This window comes from Dioscorea cayenensis, chromosome 5, assembly GCF_009730915.1.
Source record: "Dioscorea cayenensis subsp. rotundata cultivar TDr96_F1 chromosome 5, TDr96_F1_v2_PseudoChromosome.rev07_lg8_w22 25.fasta, whole genome shotgun sequence".
NCBI lineage: Eukaryota > Viridiplantae > Streptophyta > Magnoliopsida > Dioscoreales > Dioscoreaceae > Dioscorea > Dioscorea cayenensis.
The window spans coordinates 10,762,577-10,770,314 of record NC_052475.1 but is presented as its reverse complement, the minus strand read 5'-3'; positions in this window follow the sequence as shown (position 1 = coordinate 10,770,314).

Below are 7,738 nucleotides of genomic sequence, written 5' to 3'. Positions count from 1 at the left end.
CAATTAGTTGACTTTTGGTATTCAAAGAAAGGAGAGGTATGTTGGAGTAAATATTTACCTTATTTCAATGAAATTATCTTATCTTTGTTATTTATAATTTATAATGCATGTTGTATGTAGGATTCAGAGAAACTTGGGGTTGCTAGTAGAAAGCAATAAAAATATACACACACTTGTGGATCAAAGAGTTTCTCAAGAAAGAAAAAAGAAATGGTAGGTAACTATATAAACTTTTTATGTTTGTCATTCAAACTAATTTGTGTCCGATTGTTTGTAGGAGGTTAGCACAGGAAGAAACATAGGTCGGCTTGAACTTTTTATGGCAACCCATACTAAGAAGGATGGGTCTCATATGAATGCGGTAACCGAACATGTTATGGTAATGCCTATGTTTTAGTGTTCTTTAATCACTACACAATTTATTTTAAAGTATATTATTTCTTTTAATAATTGTTTTCTTGATATAGGAGTGGGTAAATTAGAAGTTAGTTGGATGTCAAACAACAGATGAGGATATGCAAATGGTTGAATCTGAAATTTTGACACAAGTTATTGGCAAAGAACATTGTGGCCGAGTAAGAGGGGTTCGGTTAGGTCCAACACCCAAAAGCTATTATGGAGGTTTGAGTAATCAAAAGTCTACCAACTCAAACACTCAATCAAGTGAACTTGTTGAGCGACTTCATCAAATGGAAGAAGAAATGCAAAAAATGAAAGACGAGCGTATGCAAGAACGAGCTCAAGTAGAACAACAAACTAATCAATACAATGCTCTTCTTATCTTTTTACAAAATCAGTTTCCTGGTGTTACTATCCCCGGAATTAACAATATTGGTTCATCCTCGCAGTCACAAGTATTATAAAAGTGCACTAATTATTTTGGTTATGCCTAGGTCCATCTTCTAATAATTTTATTTTATTTGCAGGATAACTCTTCTCCAGATCATTAATTAATGTCGCCTTTCATGATGCATTCGAGGTCTTTAGTCATTTATATATATGTTATGCTATGACTTTATGTGGAACAAAAATCAGACATTGATATTAGTTGTTTTGGTGTTTTAAGAACTTATTGTGTTAGATTGGAAACCCTAGCTAATATGTGACTTCTTGTTGGAATGAATTTTGTTTAATAGAAGTTATCAACTATTGTATTTGGGTAATTGTTTGTGTGTCTAAACAAGAATATATGTGAATGTTATAATAATGGCAATGGTTATTAATTCCAGGTTTCTCAGTGGCATCAATTGCAAAATGCCCAGAAAAAATATGAATTTTCCCGGCGTTTATTTAGAAAATGGCCACGAACACCAAAAAAATAAAATCCTACATAGATGAGAACTCGTGGCGTTTTAATCCAAAAACATCGGGGAGACAATGACAAAAGCGCTGCGTTTCATACATAAACACCAGCACAAAACTAAAAAATGCATGGCGTTTTAATGCATAAATGCCGGCAAAAAATGGAAAACTCGCGGCGTTTTCATACAAAAACGCAAACAAGAAACTGAATAATTGGTGGCATCTATACATATAAACGCCGCGACCAGCCCATGTTGATGTTGTCTGCCGTGGCGATGTTACCGGCGTTTTTATTGATAATCACCGGTAAATGGGCGGCATTTATTGGTGAAACGCCTGGCAAGTCCCAACAATTGTATCACTGGCAGTTGAGCCGGCGTTTTAAAGTAGCGCTGGGAAAACAAGTTAAAAACGCCACAAATGCTCTACTATGGTGTAGTGTAACCTCAAATTGATTTGCTGTCTAGAAGGTAATCTTTACTCGTTTAGCTAGGACACACACTAGGAAAGGAATTGAGTCTGCTTTGAGCCTTTGGACAACCGAATTGAAAACATTGAACCCATTTAATTCAAGATGAACGGAGACAGAGTAATAAACATTAACACAGAAATAATACATAGAAACTAACATATAATATACAATAACCACACAAACAAATGTGAAGGAACCCCTAAAATTTTGCATTTAAAGAACTCTTGGAAACCACTCCCTTCGCTCTTGCCCATGAAGTGTTGGCCTAAACCATTGGCCCAAAACCAATGGCCCAATACCAACTCCTCCAAACCATCAACTTAAAACAATGGCCTCTTAATACATGGATTATAAACTAATGGCTCATTAAACCGTCAACATGTAGCCCTTGGTTTTGTGTGAATTTGTGGTATGGTTCCTCTCTATAAATAGAGAAGATGAGCTTCTCATTCAACTACAACCAAAGTGTGAGTGAGAGTGAGAGTAAGAAAAATTAGAGAGAAAGAGAAAGAAGAAGAGTGAGGAAGTGTGAAAATTTTTTTTTGAGAGTTAGTCTATTCTCCTACTACAAGAGAGAGTACTGGTATTCTCCTCGTTATTAGAGAGAGTTTGTAACTCCTAGAATTTTTCCACTTAGTAAATTTTTCTATCCTTGCCCATGGTCTTTCCCCTATTTATTTAGGGGTTATCCACGTAACATCTTTGTGTCCTTTATTTTTCAGCATTATTTATATTTAATTTGCTGCAGTAATGCTATATTCAGTCCTACATTTTATAACAAGTTGTATCAGAGCTAGATCTTGGTGTAATATATTTACTTAGCGTATGTTCTATGGTTACCACCATTAGTGGATCCTCCACATCAGAAAATAAGTTATATTATTATTCACCTTTTGAAAGATTGATTCCTACTCTTGCAGCGATTTCTAATAAAAGCAATGGCGACAAAAATTCAGTAGAAGTAATTTCTCACTGTGGAAGCTGAAAATAAAGGCACTCCTGAGGAAGGATAACTGTTTGGCGGCCATCATCGACAAGCCAGCTGAGGTCAAAAATGACAAGTAGAATGAGATAGACTGGAACGCCATTGCTAATCTTCATCTGGCACTTGCTGATGGACTTCTATCAAGTATAGCGGAGAAGAAGATAGCAAAGGAGATATGGGATCACCTCACTAAGTTGTACGAGGCCAAGTCACTCCACAACAAAATTTTCCTTAAAGAGGAGACTCTATACTTTGCGTATGGCAGAATATACTTCAATGACGAAACCCATGAATACACTGAACACTCTATTTTCCCAACTCACATCATTGGGACATACAATAGAGTCAGGTGGACGTGCAGAAATTCTACTCCAAAGTCTGCCAGATCGATATGATCATCTCGTCATCAACTTAACAAACAATGTAACCACAGACAGTCTAGTCTTTGATAACATCGCAGCTGGTGTTCTGGAAGAAGAGAGTCGCCGCAAGAACAAGGAAGACAATTTAGCAAGTTCACAACAAGCAGAGGCTTTGATGGTGATGAGAGGAAGACCAACATAACGTGGATCTAGTGGGAGCTACAATCGTGGTAGATCAAAGTCGAGGAGTAAGAAGACTTTCAAGTGCTACCACTGTTGCAAGAAAGGTCACTTGAAGAAGGATTGTTGGATTCTAAATAAAAAGGATTCCAATCCTCAAGGGAATGTTGCAAACACTTTAGATGATGGAAAGGCCATGGTGTGTGAAGCAGCAACTACATCAGGCAAAAGATTTGTTGATGTATGGCTTCTTGATTCTGCAGCCACTTTTCACATAACCTCTAGAAGAGAATGGTCCCATCACTATGAACCTATCTCTGGGGAATCTGTGTACAGCTGTAATGATCAAGCTTTGAAGATCGTTGGCATTGGCACTATCAAACTGAAGATGTATAATGGCACGATTCAGACCATACAAGAAGTTCGACATGTGGAGGGCCTCAAGAAGAACTTGTTACCTATAGGACAACTTAATGATCTTGATTGCAAAATTGAAGTCCAGAACAAGATCATGAAGGTAATTCAAGGAGCGCTTGTATGCATGAAGGGAGAGAAGATAGCGGCAAATTTATACATGCTGAAGGGAGAAACTTTACAAGAAGGAGAAGCTTCAGTTGCCACAACTAGTCCAAGTGAAAGATGCACAATGACATGGCAGAGGAAACTTGGACACATGTTAGAGCAAGGAATGAAGATTTTTGCAGAGAGGAATCTACTTCAAGGTCTCACAAAGGTAACATTACCCTTTTGTGAACATTGCATTATAAGCAAGTAGCATCGACTAAAGTTCAAGACATCTAATTCTAGTATTAGTTCACTCTGATGTGTGGCAAGCACCAGTTATACCTTGGGAGGAGCACATTACTTTGTATAATTTATTGATAACTATTCCAGGAGATGTTGGGTGTACCCTATCAAGAGGAAGGCTGATGTGTTTCAAGTATTCAAATTCTATAAAGCGCAGGTGGAACATGAATCTGGCGAGAAGATCAAGTGTTTAAGGACTGATAATGGAGGAAAATATACTGGCAAAGAATTTAATGAATTCTGTAAGCAAGAAAGCATCAAAAGGTAGTTCACTACAGCATATACTCCTCAACAAAATAGAATGGAAGAACGGATGAACATGACTCTGTTAGAAAGAACAAGAGCTATGATGGGAGCTGCGGGTTTAGACAAAAAGTTCTGGAAAGAAGTAGTCAGCACTGCTTGTTATGTGGTAAATCTGGCTCCATCAACTGTAATAGAGTTGAAGACACCGATGGAGATGTGGACTGGTAAGCCAGTTGATTATTGAAACCTTTATATATTTGGAATTCCTATATATGTAATGTATAATGCCCAAGAAACTATAAAGTTGGATCCAAAATCCAGAAAATATATATTTCTAGGATATGCTGATGGTGTTAAGGGGTACCGCCTTTGGGATCCCACTATCCATAAGGTTGTAATCAGCATGGATCTTATCTTCATAAAAGATAAAGAACAAGAGCAAGTATATGGTGAAAGCACTTCAAAAGAAAGCTCAAAGACTACAACAATACAAGTAGAAAAAGAAGCTGAAACAACACTAAATCTGATGTTCCAGAAGTTCGGCGGTCAACTCGTCCAAGAAAGGCACCAAGTTGGCATTCTGACTATATTATGGAGTGTAATATTGCGTACTGTCTTCTAACTGAGGATGGAGAGCAATCAACTCTTCAAGAAGCACTAAATAATTCAGATGCATCTCAGTGGGTGACAGCAATGGAAGAAGAAATTGAAGCTCTTCATAAAAATAGGACATGGGAACTGGTGTCACTACCACAAGGGCGAAAGCCAATTGGCAACAAATGGGTCTACAAGATCAAGCGCAATAGTGATGATCAAGTAGATCATTATCGTACTAGATTGGTGGTGAAAGGATATGCTCAGAAAGAAGGAATTGACTTCAATGAAATATTTTCACCTGTGGTTTGACTCATAACAGTCCGAGTAGTCTTGGCGATGTGCGCTACATTTGACTTGCGGCATAAGCAGTTAGATGTCAAAACTGCATTTCTTCATGGAGATCTTGAAGAAGAGATTTACATGCTCCAACTAGAAGGTTTTGAGGAAAAAGTTAAAGAAAACTTGGTTTGTAGGTTGAACAAATCTCTGTACGGTCTAAAGCAGGGGCCAAGATGTTGGTACAAGAGATTTGATTCCTTCATTATAAGCCTTGGATACAGCAGATTCAATGCAGACCCTTGTGCATATGTTAAGAAGTTTGAAGAAGAAGATTTTGTCTTCTTGTTACTATATATTGATGACATGTTGGTAGCAGGCCCCAACAAAGATCGTATCAATGAGTTGAAGGCACATTTGGCTAGGGAGTTTGAAATGAAGGACTTGGATGCAAATTCACCGAGACAGAAATAATAAAAAATTTTGGCTTTCTCAGAAGACTTATCTAAAGAAGATCTTGCGATGCTTCAACATGCAAGACTGTAAGCCAATTTCTACCCCACTTCCTGTTAATTTCAAATTATCCTCAAGTATGTGTCCTAGTAGTGAAGAAGAAAAAGATAGAGATGTCTCGAGTATTGTATGCATCAGCGGTAGGAAGCCTTATGTTTGCCATGATCTGTATAAGACCAGACATTGCACATGCAGTATGAGTGGTAAGTCGGTACATGGCGAAATCTGGTCGAGAGCATTGAAATGTTATTAAGAGGATTCTTAGATATATAAAGGGAACCTCAGATGTTGCATTATGTTATGGGGGATCTGACTTTACTGTCAGTAGATATGTTGATGCTGATTATGCAGGTGATCTTGATAAAAGCAAATCCACTACTAGATATGTGTTCACACTAGCAAGAGGAGTTGTGAGCTGGGATTCAAAACTACAGTCAGTCATGGCTATGTCAACAACAGAAGCAGAGTATTTAGCAGCTACACAAGCCAATAAAGAAACCATGTGGTTGAAGATGGTGTTGGAAGAACTCTGGCACAAACAAGAGAAAATCACTCTATATTGTGACAACCAGAGTTCATTGTATCTTGCAAGGAATCCAACATTTCATTCAAAAACAAAACATATCAGAATTCAGTATCACTTCATTCGTGAGAAAGTAGAAGAAGGTATAGTGGACATGTAAAAGATTCATACCAAGTATAACCTAGCAGACTTTATGACAAAAGCAATCAACGTTGAAAGATTCATATGGTGTCGATCCTCTTGTGATCTGGCAGAGACGTGAGCAACATCGAATGGCAAGGTAGAAAGAATGGTGTGAAGATCTAATTATCTTTCAATCAAATCGTCAAGTGGAAGAATTGTTGGCCTAAACCATTGGCCCAAAACCAATGGCCCAATACCAACTCCTCCAAACCATCAACTAAAATCAATGGCCTCTTAATCCATGGATTATAAACTAATAGCTCGTTAAACCATCAACATGTAGCCCTTGGTTTTGTGTGAATTTGTGGTCTGGTTCCTCTCTATAAATAGAGAAGATGAGCTTCTCATTCAACTACAACCAAAGTGAGAGTGAGAGCAAGAGTAAGAAAAATTAGAGAGAAAGAGAAAGAAAAAGAGTGAGGAAGTGTGAAAAAAATATTTTGAGAGTTAGTCTATTCTCCTACTACAAAAGAGAGTACTGATTTTCTCTTTGTTATTAGAGAAAGTTTGTAACTCTGGAATTTTTCCACTTAGTAAATTTTTCTATCTTTACCTGTGGTTTTTAGCCTATTTATTTAGGGGTTTCCCATGTAACATCTTTGTGTACGTCCTTTATTTTCCAGCATTATTTTTATTTATTTTACTATATTAATGCTATATTCAGTCCTATATTTTATAATATGAAAACTTTCCTACTTTTTGCTTGAAGCTTTGGTGGGTTAACATTATACTGAAACCCTAATCCCGTAAGGCAGCACATAATCAAATAATACAGAATACCAACGAAAAGAAGAAGGTAAGGAGGAAAAGATCTCCAAATAGTGCTCAATGAGATTATGAAAACGGTTAAGAGGAGTGATGTAGGAGAGTTGAGGGAAACTACACTTCCCAACGCATCGGACTTCTAACCGCCTTCCCATCACTTCCCAACACACTCGAGTGGGGGTATTTTTAACATTTCCGCACTCGTAGTAGTAATCATCACCAGGGAAAGTAAGGGAATTTCATGCATTCCCTTAACGCTGTTACTAGGTCATTGATGTGATATGGACTCACTACACCAAAAGAAGGCTTTTGAGGCAGTTTTCAAGACCTATAGAGGCGGTTTTAACCGCCTCTATAGCTATAAAGTTGATCATCCCGCTCTAAACCGCCAGTATCAAGCCGGCTCTACACTTTTAGAGCCGGTTTGTACCAACCGCTGGGATAATTTTTATTTATAGAAGCTGCTTTTAACAATAAGCGAGAGGCGGTTATAACCGCCTCGAAAAGCTAATGATTTTCTTTATCTC